The following is a 15,775-nucleotide window of genomic DNA, read 5'->3' on the forward strand; positions in this document are numbered from 1 at the left end:
AGCACCGCCGGGTCACGTAAACCCGACCAATTCAATATTAAAATCAAATTCGGTCCTGTGGCCCGTTTTTTCTATTTCGTATTTTTGATCTGTGCCTAAAATTGAAATATGAAAAACCAGACGTTTTTCCGTTTTTTGTGTTACCAACTGCATTTATTCTATCGCAGGTTTTCTCCGATATTGCGTTTCTTTTGGTAATGTTTAAATTTCTTTGCTGTAGTTCATGAATGTGTTTATTTGCCTCTTCCACTTATATCTTTAACTCCAACTCGTCAAATTTCATTTTGCGCTTGTGACTTGTGACTGTGCATTCCATCCACTTTCCATGGCGCAGAGTTTGCGCTCGCAAACCTTAAGACACGCAACACCTCATTTAAATACTGCTGTTTGCACCTGTTATCAATTGCGCACGCAATCTTAGTTGATCACCCGCAAACCACACGCAAACAGCACGTGCAAACTTTTTCAGTGCACACGCAATTTAGAACTCTTTATTTAGGATCTTAGTAAATCGGGCCCATAGTGCTGTAGCCTTACACACACACAGAGAGTCACACACAGACAGCTGCAGCTTGTCACACACACACACACACACACACACACACACACACACACACACACACACACACACACACACACACACACACACACACACACACACAGAGTCACACCCTGCTGCAGCCCGCACTTCTCCCCAACTTCACGTAGCGTTCTTTACCTTTTTCTGTCTCTTTCCAATTCCCCATCAAAACCATTTTTTTTAACATTCTTTTACAGGTTCGCAACTCTTCTTGCTTTTTTCTTTCTCTCCTGTTAGAACCTTGTCCCGTTTTGGACATTTAAATCAGTTTTTTTTCTTTTAGTCTTAAATTAGTCCATTTACTTCTTTTTAAGTTCCCTATATTATTTCGCAAGAACTTGTCACCATTTTTCTTTACCTAAAGTTTTTAGGGACGTCTCCCATACCAGCTAAGCATCTTTTAGAGATTATTTAGGCATAAATTTCAGCTTAACCACGCCTCTACTATTTTATCTTAGCCAGTTATTTTTCTTTCTTAAGTTTCTCTCAGGACACAAGTTTCCTTTTTTAACAGTTTGGTTTTAGCCTGATCTTTTGGTGAGCAATTTAAATTTTTTCCTCTCAATTTTGGAAACCCCACATTGAACAGACAGTTTCCTGTCATAAACATCAGACAAACATTAGACAAACATAAAACACAACCATTAAAAATCATTCCAATAGAAACCTCTTCTCGTTATTCTGTACTTTTAAAGTCCCCTGACATTCAAAAGCCGGTCCCCGACCGAGTTAGATGTTGGTCTTACGCACTGCTCTTAGGCTAGTATTTTTAGAGGCCCCTATGCCTTCATAAAAACCGGGTCCCCGACCCGCCGCCAAACACCGTTTTCGCTAACCTCTTGTTAGTATACACAGAAATTTCACTAAAAAGAGGTCTCTCACCAGCTCCTAGTGCTTTCCCCTGGCTCGGGAATCTCGTCGGCTGGACTCTGGAACAGCGCAAGATCAACTTGGCCCCGTCCCTGAAGTCGGGAACGGCTGTCGACAGATTTAGATGGCCCGTTGAATCTACGCCACCCCAATCGTCACAGCTCGAGAGATTCCCGGGTATCCCTGGCTGCACATGTATCCCTGACTGCACATGTATCCCTGACTGCACATGTATCCCTGACTGACTGCACATGTATCCCTGACTGCACATGTATATATATATATATATATATATATATATATATATATATATATATATATATATATATATATATATATATATATATATATATATATAAACAATAATTCATTGTCACAAAACGTCGGACTGAAAAGAGGCATTCTATCAAATAATGCCTTCTCAACTGTTGTTGAGCTATATTTTCCCCAAATCAAAAAAGAAATGCCAGAAAATTGTCAGAAAATTGTCAGAAAAATTGTCTCCAGATTAATCATATAGTCTTCAGGAGATTCTTAATCTTCTGTTTGCATGCTGCAATGCAAATGCATGCTCTTCTATGATGACTTATAGAAGTCTTAAGAAAATTGTGGGATAAATTCCAATGCGTAAACTACACATAGACAAAAACCCACTAACATTAAACACACACTTCAGATCATCTGCATGTGGGTTTGTGTATCAGTGCAAATGTGTAAATTACTTCTCCTCAAACTAAACTAACCAAACTCAATTGGTGCATTTCAAATTAACTCCCAACCTAAATGATAGCAACACTGATCACAGATGTACACATTTTCAGTGTGAATAGGCTAGTATGCACTCAGAGTTCTTCTTTTCTAAAAAGATTGTTCAACGGGTTTGTTTCTCCTCCATACAACCCTTTCTGTGTAAAATATCACTGACATACAAATGAGAGTAGGCTCATGAACAGCCTCACTCCACTGTATCCAAAACACAGCGGCGCTAATTTCATTGTACAAATCCATCCTCTGAAGCTGTCAATCATCAGTAGTGATTTCACGACAGACAAAATAAAAATGATTGATATGTTTCACATTCATGTCACAATCAACCCAATCATTTCATCTCATACTCACAAATGGCAAGAATCACATTTCCATACAATCAAAGTCAAATACAGTATTACAAAAGTAATCCGCAAATTAAATGATGAATTAACCCAATTTGAACCTTCTATGATTCTATGCCTTCATTCAGGGCTTAGAATGATAGAACAAACTATATTTCTCCATTTTTCTATGTTTTTTCCAAGACGAGAGCTTCACCTCTGAAAACCCCCTTTTTTCCAGCGAACAAAAAAGTTCTCTCTGCAGACACAGATCTTGCAGCCGCTCGTAAAGCGCTGCACCCACTGCTGGAGCACGCTTTCACACACACATAGGGCCCGATTTACTAAAGGTTTGCGTGTGTAAAAACCTGTGCAAACTTGACAGCACTCGCAAACCAATGTGCGAGCTGATCTACTAACAGTGTGCAAAGAGGACTGCGTCTCTCAAATGCGCAAAATTGCACACGCGATCCATTTAGTACTTTTGCCCTGATGAATAATCAATATGGGGCGTAACCGCCAGAGAGCGCAAAATACTGGGAGGGGAAGATGCAAATTCCTCCATTTACCACGCGCAATGAGATTTACCAAGCCTGAAAGTAATTGCGCGTATTGTGATTGCGTCTGTATTTAATACGTTTGAAAGGAAGGTGCTAATCTGCTGCTGCTGTTATTGTGGCAAGGAGGCGACATCCCAAATCAAAGAATACGCAGAGAGAGAGTCTTTATTCTGCTGCATGTTATTTTAAAAATGGTTGCACAAGGTTTATTAAAGGCCACTTTTTCGTTAGTTCTCCGCCTTATATCTTGCCACCTTCTTTTAATGTGCCCCCCTCCACTCGCCCACAAGCAGGCCAAGCCTTTGTGCCAAAACTTTGTATTTTATTGATTACTTATCTTATTGAACGTGAAATCATCCTTCGTAAATTACATTTAATTAAAACCCGTGCTTATTAATCACAAAACACAGGTTAAACATCATGACCAAATCCGCTCCGACCCGCTGTGTCAGGATCAGTGCAGAGACTGCAGCTTCGCCTGAATTATGCTTCTGCGTTAAATCGACGGCCATATGATGGTCCCGTCTGTCACACATTTACTGTCAGTGTTTGCTATATAATATATAATATTTGCAATATACTGTGGACATCTGAATAAAAACTTAACTCATAAATAGATGAATCAAAGCGCTCACCAGCTCTGTGTCTGATTGTCTTTTTCTCCTCAGATCATGCCGAGCACCGCCGGGTCACGTAAACCCGACCAATTCAATATTAAAATCAAATTCGGTCCTGTGGCCCGTTTTTTCTATTTCGTATTTTTGATCTGTGCCTAAAATTGAAATATGAAAAACCAGACGTTTTTCCGTTTTTTGTGTTACCAACTGCATTTATTCTATCGCAGGTTTTCTCCGATATTGCGTTTCTTTTGGTAATGTTTAAATTTCTTTGCTGTAGTTCATGAATGTGTTTATTTGCCTCTTCCACTTATATCTTTAACTCCAACTCGTCAAATTTCATTTTGCGCTTGTGACTTGTGACTGTGCATTCCATCCACTTTCCATGGCGCAGAGTTTGCGCTCGCAAACCTTAAGACACGCAACACCTCATTTAAATACTGCTGTTTGCACCTGTTATCAATTGCGCACGCAATCTTAGTTGATCACCCGCAAACCACACGCAAACAGCACGTGCAAACTTTTTCAGTGCACACGCAATTTAGAACTCTTTATTTAGGATCTTAGTAAATCGGGCCCATAGTGCTGTAGCCTTACACACACACAGAGAGTCACACACAGACAGCTGCAGCTTGTCACACACACACACACACACACACACACACACACACACACACACACACACACACACACACACACACACACACACACACACACACACACACACAGAGTCACACCCTGCTGCAGCCCGCACTTCTCCCCAACTTCACGTAGCGTTCTTTACCTTTTTCTGTCTCTTTCCAATTCCCCATCAAAACCATTTTTTTTAACATTCTTTTACAGGTTCGCAACTCTTCTTGCTTTTTTCTTTCTCTCCTGTTAGAACCTTGTCCCGTTTTGGACATTTAAATCAGTTTTTTTTCTTTTAGTCTTAAATTAGTCCATTTACTTCTTTTTAAGTTCCCTATATTATTTCGCAAGAACTTGTCACCATTTTTCTTTACCTAAAGTTTTTAGGGACGTCTCCCATACCAGCTAAGCATCTTTTAGAGATTATTTAGGCATAAATTTCAGCTTAACCACGCCTCTACTATTTTATCTTAGCCAGTTATTTTTCTTTCTTAAGTTTCTCTCAGGACACAAGTTTCCTTTTTTAACAGTTTGGTTTTAGCCTGATCTTTTGGTGAGCAATTTAAATTTTTTCCTCTCAATTTTGGAAACCCCACATTGAACAGACAGTTTCCTGTCATAAACATCAGACAAACATTAGACAAACATAAAACACAACCATTAAAAATCATTCCAATAGAAACCTCTTCTCGTTATTCTGTACTTTTAAAGTCCCCTGACATTCAAAAGCCGGTCCCCGACCGAGTTAGATGTTGGTCTTACGCACTGCTCTTAGGCTAGTATTTTTAGAGGCCCCTATGCCTTCATAAAAACCGGGTCCCCGACCCGCCGCCAAACACCGTTTTCGCTAACCTCTTGTTAGTATACACAGAAATTTCACTAAAAAGAGGTCTCTCACCAGCTCCTAGTGCTTTCCCCTGGCTCGGGAATCTCGTCGGCTGGACTCTGGAACAGCGCAAGATCAACTTGGCCCCGTCCCTGAAGTCGGGAACGGCTGTCGACAGATTTAGATGGCCCGTTGAATCTACGCCACCCCAATCGTCACAGCTCGAGAGATTCCCGGGTATCCCTGGCTGCACATGTATCCCTGACTGCACATGTATCCCTGACTGCACATTTATCCCTGACTGACTGCACATGTATCCCTGACTGCACATGTATCCCTGACTGCACATGTATCCCTGACTGACTGCACATGTATCCCTGGCTGCACATGTATCCCTGACTGCACATGTATCCCTGACTGCACATGTATCCCTGACTGACTGCACATGTATCCCTGACTGCACATGTATCCCTGACTGCACATGTATCCCTGACTGACTGCACATGTATCCCTGGCTGCACATGTATCCCTGACTGCACATGTATCCCTGACTGCACATGTATCCCTGACTGACTGCACATGTATCCCTGACTGCACATGTATCCCTGACTGCACATGTATCCCTGACTGCACATGTATCCCTGACTGCACATGTATCCCTGACTGCACATGTATCCCTGACTGCACATGTATCCCTGACCGACTGCACAGGTATCCCTGACTGACTGCACATGTATCCCTGACTGAGTGCACATGTACCCCTGACTGCACATGTATCCCCAACTGCACATGTATCCCTGACTGCACATGTATCCCTGACTGCACATGTATCCCTGACTGCACATGTATCCCTGACTGCACATGTATCCCTGACTGCACATGTATCCCTGGCTGCACATGTATCCCTGACTGCACATGTATCCCTGACTGCACATGTATCCCTGACTGACTGCACATGTATCCCTGACTGCACATGTATCCCTGACTGCACATGTATCCCTGACTGACTGCACATGTATCCCTGGCTGCACATGTATCCCTGACTGCACATGTATCCCTGACTGCACATGTATCCCTGACTGACTGCACATGTATCCCTGACTGCACATGTATCCCTGACTGCACATGTATCCCTGACTGCACATGTATCCCTGACTGACTGCACATGTATCCCTGGCTGCACATGTATCCCTGACTGCACATGTATCCCTGACTGCACATGTATCCCTGACTGACTGCACATGTATCCCTGACTGCACATGTATCCCTGACTGCACATGTATCCCTGACTGCACATGTATCCCTGACTGCACATGTATCCCTGACTGCACATGTATCCCTGACCGACTGCACAGGTATCCCTGACTGACTGCACATGTATCCCTGACTGAGTGCACATGTACCCCTGACTGCACATGTATCCCTGACTGCACATGTATCCCCGACTGACTGCACATGTATCCCTGACTGCACATGTATCCCTGACTGCACATGTATCCCTGACTGCACATGTATCCCTGACTGCACATGTATCCCTGACTGCACATGTATCCCTGACTGACTGCACATGTATCCCTGGCTGCACATGTATCCCTGACTGCACATGTATCCCTGACTGCACATGTATCCCCGACTGACTGCACATGTATCCCTGACTGCACATGTATCCCTGACTGCACATGTATCCCTGACTGCACATGTATCCCTGACTGACTGCACATGTATCCCTGGCTGCACATGTATCCCTGACTGCCCATGTATCCCTGACTGCACATGTATCCCTGACTGACTGCACATGTATCCCTGACTGCACATGTATCCCTGACTGCACATGTATCCCTGACTGCACATGTATCCCTGACTGCACATGTATCCCTGACTGACTGCACATGTATCCCTGGCTGCACATGTATCCCTGACTGCACATGTATCCCTGACTGCACATGTATCCCTGACTGACTGCACATGTATCCCTGACTGCACATGTATCCCTGACTACACATGTATCCCTGACTGCACATGTATCCCTGACTGACTGCACATGTATCCCTGGCTGCACATGTATCCCTGACTGCACATGTATCCCTGACTGCACATGTATCCCTGACTGACTGCACATGTATCCCTGACTGCACATGTATCCCTGACTGCACATGTATCCCTGACTGACTGCACATGTATCCCTGACTGCACATGTATCCCTGACTGCACATGTATCCCTGGCTGACTGCACATGTATCCCTGACTGCACATGTATCCCTGACTGACTGCACATGTATCCCTGACTGCACATGTATCCCTGACTGCACATGTATCACTGACTGCACATGTATCCCTGGCTGCACATGTATCCCTGGCTGCACATGTATCCCTGACTGACTACACATGTATCCCTGACTGCACATGTATCCCTGACTGACTGCACATGTATCCCTGACTGACTGCACATGTATCCCTGACTGCACATGTATCCCTGACTGCACATGTATCCCTGACTGTACATGAATCCCTGACTGCACATGTATCCCTGACTGACTGCACATGTATCCCTGACTGACTGCACATGTATCTCTGACTGACTGCACATGTATCCCTGACTGACTGCACATGTATCCCTGACTGCACATGTATCCCTGACTGCACATGTATCCCTGACTGCACATGTATCCCTGACCGACTGCACAGGTATCCCTGACTGACTGCACATGTATCCCTGACTGAGTGCACATGTACCCCTGACTGCACATGTATCCCCAACTGCACATGTATCCCTGACTGCACATGTATCCCTGACTGCACATGTATCCCTGACTGCACATGTATCCCTGACTGCACATGTATCCCTGACTGACTGCACATGTATCCCTGGCTGCACATGTATCCCTGACTGCACATGTATCCCTGACTGCACATGTATCCCTGACTGACTGCACATGTATCCCTGACTGCACATGTATCCCTGACTGCACATGTATCCCTGACTGCACATGTATCCCTGACTGACTGCACATGTATCCCTGGCTGCACATGTATCCCTGACTGCACATGTATCCCTGACTGCACATGTATCCCTGACTGACTGCACATGTATCCCTGACTGCACATGTATCCCTGACTGCACATGTATCCCTGACTGCACATGTATCCCTGACTGCACATGTATCCCTGACTGACTGCACATGTATCCCTGGCTGCACATGTATCCCTGACTGCACATGTATCCCTGACTGCACATGTATCCCTGACTGACTGCACATGTATCCCTGACTGCACATGTATCCCTGACTGCACATGTATCCCTGACTGCACATGTATCCCTGACTGACTGCACATGTATCCCTGGCTGCACATGTATCCCTGACTGCACATGTATCCCTGACTGCACATGTATCCCTGACTGACTGCACATGTATCCCTGACTGCACATGTATCCCTGACTGCACATGTATCCCTGACTGCACATGTATCCCTGACTGACTGCACATGTATCCCTGACTGCACATGTATCCCTGACTGCACATGTATCCCTGGCTGACTGCACATGTATCCCTGACTGCACATGTATCCCTGACTGACTGCACATGTATCCCTGACTGCACATGTATCACTGACTGCACATGTATCCCTGGCTGCACATGTATCCCTGGCTGCACATGTATCCCTGACTGACTACACATGTATCCCTGACTGCACATGTATCCCTGACTGACTGCACATGTATCCCTGACTGACTGCACATGTATCCCTGACTGCACATGTATCCCTGACTGCACATGTATCCCTGACTGCACATGTATCCCTGACTGTACATGAATCCCTGACTGCACATGTATCCCTGACTGACTGCACATGTATCCCTGACTGACTGCACATGTATCTCTGACTGACTGCACATGTATCCCTGACTGACTGCACATGTATCCCTGACTGCACATGTATCCCTGACTGCACATGTATCCCTGACTGCACATGTATCCCTGACCGACTGCACAGGTATCCCTGACTGACTGCACATGTATCCCTGACTGAGTGCACATGTACCCCTGACTGCACATGTATCCCCAACTGCACATGTATCCCTGACTGCACATGTATCCCTGACTGCACATGTATCCCTGACTGCACATGTATCCCTGACTGCACATGTATCCCTGACTGCACATGTATCCCTGACTGACTGCACATGTATCCCTGGCTGCACATGTATCCCTGACTGCACATGTATCCCTGACTGCACATGTATCCCTGACTGACTGCACATGTATCCCTGACTGCACATGTATCCCTGACTGCACATGTATCCCTGACTGCACATGTATCCCTGACTGACTGCACATGTATCCCTGGCTGCACATGTATCCCTGACTGCACATGTATCCCTGACTGCACATGTATCCCTGACTGACTGCACATGTATCCCTGACTGCACATGTATCCCTGACTGCACATGTATCCCTGACTGCACATGTATCCCTGACTGCACATGTATCCCTGACTGCACATGTATCCCTGACTGACTGCACATGTATCCCTGACTGCACATGTATCCCTGACTGCACATGTATCCCTGACTGCACATGTATCCCTGACTGACTGCACATGTATCCCTGACTGCACATGTATCCCTGACTGCACATGTATCCCTGACTGCACATGTATCCCTGACTGCACATGTATCCCTGACCGACTGCACAGGTATCCCTGACTGACTGCACATGTATCCCTGACTGAGTGCACATGTACCCCTGACTGCACATGTATCCCCAACTGCACATGTATCCCTGACTGCACATGTATCCCTGACTGCACATGTATCCCTGACTGCACATGTATCCCTGACTGCACATGTATCCCTGACTGCACATGTATCCCTGACTGACTGCACATGTATCCCTGGCTGCACATGTATCCCTGACTGCACATGTATCCCTGACTGCACATGTATCCCTGACTGACTGCACATGTATCCCTGACTACACATGTATCCCTGACTGCACATGTATCAGATTTCCTTTCTTTTCAGATTTCCTTTCTGGATTATTGATCAGTACAGATAAATTCATCATAGTGGGTGATTTTAATATTCATATGGATGTTGAAAGCGATAATCTTAAATTAGCTTTCAATTCTCTTCTAGAATCAATGGGTATCTCACAAAAAGTGGACGGGCCGACGCATTGTTTTGGTCATACTCTCGATCTCGTTCTCACCTACGGTGTTGAAACTGATGGTCTGTTGGTGTCACCTGTTAACTCCCTTTTATCCGACCATTATTTAATAACGTTGGAATTGAATGTTGTTGATGTTGAAGTGCAGGGCAGGAGGTATTATTTTAGCAGATGTTTGTCTGATGAAGCTATTGCTAAATTTAAGGAGACCGTTGCTCGTCTTGCGACAGTGGAAAATAGTGAAGCCTCTACTGAAGCAATAGAGGCCAGTGACCTGGGTTCTACCTCTGATGTTGATTTTCTTGTTAGTAACACTGCTGATCTGTTGCACTCAGCTTTAGATGAAGTTGCTCCTTTGAAAAGGAGGGTTTCTAGCCACAGGAGCTTAACTCCCTGGTACAATTCAGATATTCGCATGTTGAAACAAAGCGTGCGTAAAATGGAAAGGAAGTGGTACTCTTGTAGGTCTGTAGACTCTTATCGTGAATGGAAAGATATTCTAATAGTATATAAAAAAGCCATTCGCAAAGCAAGAACAGCTTATTATTCAACGTTGATAGAGGATAACAAAAGTAACCCACGTTTTCTGTTCAGCACTGTAGCCAGGCTGACAAAGAGTCACAGCTCTGTGGAGCCATGTATTCCTGCAGCTCTCAGTAGTGAGGACTTTATGAGCTTCTTTAACAGTAAAATCACGAGAATTAGAGAAGAAATCAACCAGCCGGTTGTGGGCGTTTCTTCAGCTTTAGCGACTTCCCTAGGCTCTGACTTGTCTCTAGACTGTTTTGATCCTATAGACCTCCCTGAGCTGACCTCACTCGTTAATAGAGCTAAGTCAACCACATGTATGTTAGACCCCATCCCGACTCGACTATTCAAAAATGTTTTTTCTCTTATTGGTGTGACAATACTGGACCAAATCAACCTATCCCTAAGCTTAGGATATGTACCACAGGTTTTCAAAGTGGCAGTAATTAAACCTTTACTTAAAAAACCTTCCCTTGACCCAGACACCTTAGCTAATTATAGGCCAATTTCTAACCTTCCATTTGTATCTAAAATTCTGGAAAAGGCAGTTTCAAGCCAGTTATGTGACTATTTGTATAGAAATGATCTGTTTGAAGTCTTTCAGTCAGGGTTCAGAATGCATCATAGCACAGAGACAGCACTGGTTCGAGTTACGAATGACCTTCTTATGGCCTCAGATAAGGGATTAGTGTCCATATTGGTTTTACTGGACCTCAGTGCTGCTTTTGACACTGTTGATCATGGCATTTTACTGCACAGGTTAGAGCATGTTGTTGGGATTAAAGGGACAGCTCTACGTTGGTTTAAATCATATCTATCTGACAGGTTCCAGTTTGTTCATGTACATGAGGTTTCTTCAGAACAGTCGAGGGTCTGTTATGGTGTTCCGCAGGGTTCAGTGCTAGGGCCAGTCTTGTTCAGTTTATACATGCAGCCGTTGGGAAGTATAATCCAGAATCACGGCATACACTTTCATTGTTATGCTGATGATACGCAGCTCTACTTGTCTATGAAGCCGGATGAAACAGAACCGTTAGTTAAACTTCAGGCATGTCTTAGGGACATCAAGGACTGGATGTCCAGAAATTTCTTGCTTCTAAATTCAGATAAAACAGAGGTTATCATTCTTGGTCCAGAGCATCTTAGGAAGGGATTAGATGGTGTTGCGATGGCTTCCAGTGCAACTGTGAGAAACCTTGGTGTTGTTTTCGATCAGGATTTGTCGTTTAAACCATATGTTAATCAGGTTTGTAAAATAGCGTTTTTCCATCTCCGTAATATTGCAAAAATTAGGAAAATCCTCTCGCAGAGGGATGCAGAGAAACTAGTTCATGCGTTTGTATCTTCTAGACTGGATTACTGTAATGTGTTGTTAGCAGGATGTCCAAGTAATTTGCTGAATAGGCTCCAGCTGATCCAAAATGCAGCAGCACGAGTACTGACAGGAATTAGCAGGAGAGACCACGTCTCTCCAGTGTTAGCGTCGCTCCATTGGCTACCTGTAAAATTCAGAATTCAATTTAAAATTTTATTACTTGCATATAAAGCCCAAAACGGCTTAGCTCCGCAGTATTTACAAGATTTGATAGTGCCTTATGTTCCTGGCCGAGCTCTCCGCTCCCAGGGTGCAGGTTTACTCGTAGTTCCTAGAGTATCTAAATGTAGATTTGGAGGGCGGGCGTTCTGCTATCAGGCACCATTACTTTGGAACCAACTTCCAATCTGGGTTAAGGAGGCTGACACCACCTCCACCTTTAAAACTAAACTTAAAACCTTTCTGTTTAGTAAAGCTTATAGTTAGTGTTAAGTAAACCTCTAGCTGGTGTTGGTAAATCTCTAGGTAGTGTAAACTTTAGTGTGTTAGAGTCAGTAGTCATTGTCGCAGCTATAGAACAAAACTATAATAGTTAGTCTCAAATATAGCTTCGCGGTAGATATGCTGCTATAGGCTTATGCTGCAGGGGGGCACCGACATGATCCGCTGGGCGGTGCCTCTCACCCTTCTTCTCCTCTCCTTTTCCCTGCCTCTCTTCTCCATTACCATTTTTATTTATTATAAATATCTCATAGCTATCATTTTTGTCCATTGTTCCTGTAGTTTCTTGTGCCGGCCCCCCTTTTTTCTCTTTTGTGTATGTTTGCAGGCCGGAGCCTCAGGAGCTGCGTTCTGGCCTGTGTTCCCGGCCCTCCCCCCCCTCTGGTCATCCCATTGCTTCTTCCACCTGCCTACGTGGATGTCTGCTGTTGCTGCTTCCGCCTGCCTGCACCCCCCCCCCCTCTGGTCATCCCGCTGCTGCTTCCACATGACTGTTGTGTGCTGCTGACGCCCCCCCCCCCCTCTGGTCATCCCGCTGCTGCTTCCACATGACTGTTGTGTGCTGCTGACGCCCCTCCCCCCCCCACCTCTGGTCATCCCGCTGCTGCTTCCACCTGCCTGCTGTGTGCTGTCGACGTCCCTGACTCCCCCAGTCTGGCCTTCGGCAGGAGGGTCCCCCCTTATGAGCCTGGTCCTGCTCAAGGTTTCTTCCCTCCTAAAGGGGAGTTTTTCCTTGCCACTGTTTGGCTTAAGGCTTTTCTCCCACTAAGGGAGTTTTTACCTGCCATTGTTTATATAATAATTGCTCGGGGGTTTATGTTTATGTTTATGTTTATGTTTATGTTTATGTTTATGTTCATGTTCATGTTCTGGATCTCTGGAAAGCGTCTAGAGACAACATCTGTTGTATTAGACGCTATATAAATAAAATTGAATTGAAATTGAATTGAATGTATCCCTGACTGACTGCACATGTATCCCTGGCTGCACATGTATCCCTGACTGCACATGTATCCCTGACTGCACATGTATCCCTGACTGACTGCACATGTATCCCTGACTGCACATGTATCCCTGACTGCACATGTATCCCTGACTGCACATGTATCCCTGACTGCACATGTATCCCTGACTGACTGCACATGTATCCCTGGCTGCACATGTATCCCTGACTGCACATGTATCCCTGACTGCACATGTATCCCTGACTGACTGCACATGTATCCCTGACTGCACATGTATCCCTGACTGCACATGTATCCCTGACTGCACATGTATCCCTGACTGCACATGTATCCCTGACCGACTGCACAGGTATCCCTGACTGACTGCACATGTATCCCTGACTGAGTGCACATGTACCCCTGACTGCACATGTATCCCCAACTGCACATGTATCCCTGACTGCACATGTATCCCTGACTGCACATGTATCCCTGACTGCACATGTATCCCTGACTGCACATGTATCCCTGACTGCACATGTATCCCTGACTGACTGCACATGTATCCCTGGCTGCACATGTATCCCTGACTGCACATGTATCCCTGACTGCACATGTATCCCCGACTGACTGCACATGTATCCCTGACTGCACATGTATCCCTGACTGCACATGTATCCCTGACTGCACATGTATCCCTGACTGACTGCACATGTATCCCTGGCTGCACATGTATCCCTGACTGCACATGTATCCCTGACTGCACATGTATCCCTGACTGACTGCACATGTATCCCTGACTGCACATGTATCCCTGACTGCACATGTATCCCTGACTGCACATGTATCCCTGACTGCACATGTATCCCTGACTGCACATGTATCCCTGACTGACTGCACATGTATCCCTGACTGCACATGTATCCCTGACTGCACATGTATCCCTGACTGACTGCACATGTATCCCTGGCTGCACATGTATCCCTGACTGCACATGTATCCCTGACTGCACATGTATCCCTGACTGACTGCACATGTATCCCTGACTGCACATGTATCCCTGACTGCACATGTATCCCTGACTGCACATGTATCCCTGACTGCACATGTATCCCTGACTGCACATGTATCCCTGACTGACTGCACATGTATCCCTGGCTGCACATGTATCCCTGACTGCACATGTATCCCTGACTGCACATGTATCCCTGACTGACTGCACATGTATCCCTGACTGCACATGTATCCCTGACTGCACATGTATCCCTGACTGCACATGTATCCCTGACTGACTGCACATGTATCCCTGGCTGCACATGTATCCCTGACTGCACATGTATCCCTGACTGCACATGTATCCCTGACTGACTGCACATGTATCCCTGACTGCACATGTATCCCTGACTGCACATGTATCCCTGACTGCACATGTATCCCTGACTGACTGTACATGTATCCCTGACTGCACATGTATCCCTGACTGCACATGTATCCCTGGCTGACTGCACATGTATCCCTGACTGCACATGTATCCCTGACTGACTGCACATGTATCCCTGACTGCACATGTATCCCTGACTGCACATGTATCCCTGACTGCACATGTATCCCTGACTGCACATGTATCCCTGGCTGACTGCACATGTATCCCTGACTGCACATGTATCCCTGACTGACTGCACATGTATCCCTGACTGCACATGTATCCCTGACTGCACATGTATCACTGACTGCACATGTATCCCTGGCTGCACATGTATCCCTGGCTGCACATGTATCCCTGACTGACTACACATGTATCCCTGACTGCACATGTATCCCTGACTGACTGCACATGTATCCCTGACTGACTGCACATGTATCCCTGACTGCACATGTATCCCTGACTGCACATGTATCCCTGACTGCACATGTATCCCTGACTGTACATGAATCCCTGACTGCACATGTATCCCTGACTGACTGCACATGTATCCCTGACTGACTGCACATGTATCTCTGACTGACTGCACATGTATCCCTGACTGACTGCACATGTATCCCTGACTGCACATGTATCCCTGACTGCACATGTATCCCTGACTGCACATGTATCCCTGACCGACTGCACAGGTATCCCTGACTGACTGCACATGTATCCCTGAC

This window comes from Cololabis saira, chromosome 14 (assembly GCF_033807715.1).
Source record: "Cololabis saira isolate AMF1-May2022 chromosome 14, fColSai1.1, whole genome shotgun sequence".
Lineage (NCBI taxonomy): Eukaryota > Metazoa > Chordata > Actinopteri > Beloniformes > Belonidae > Cololabis > Cololabis saira.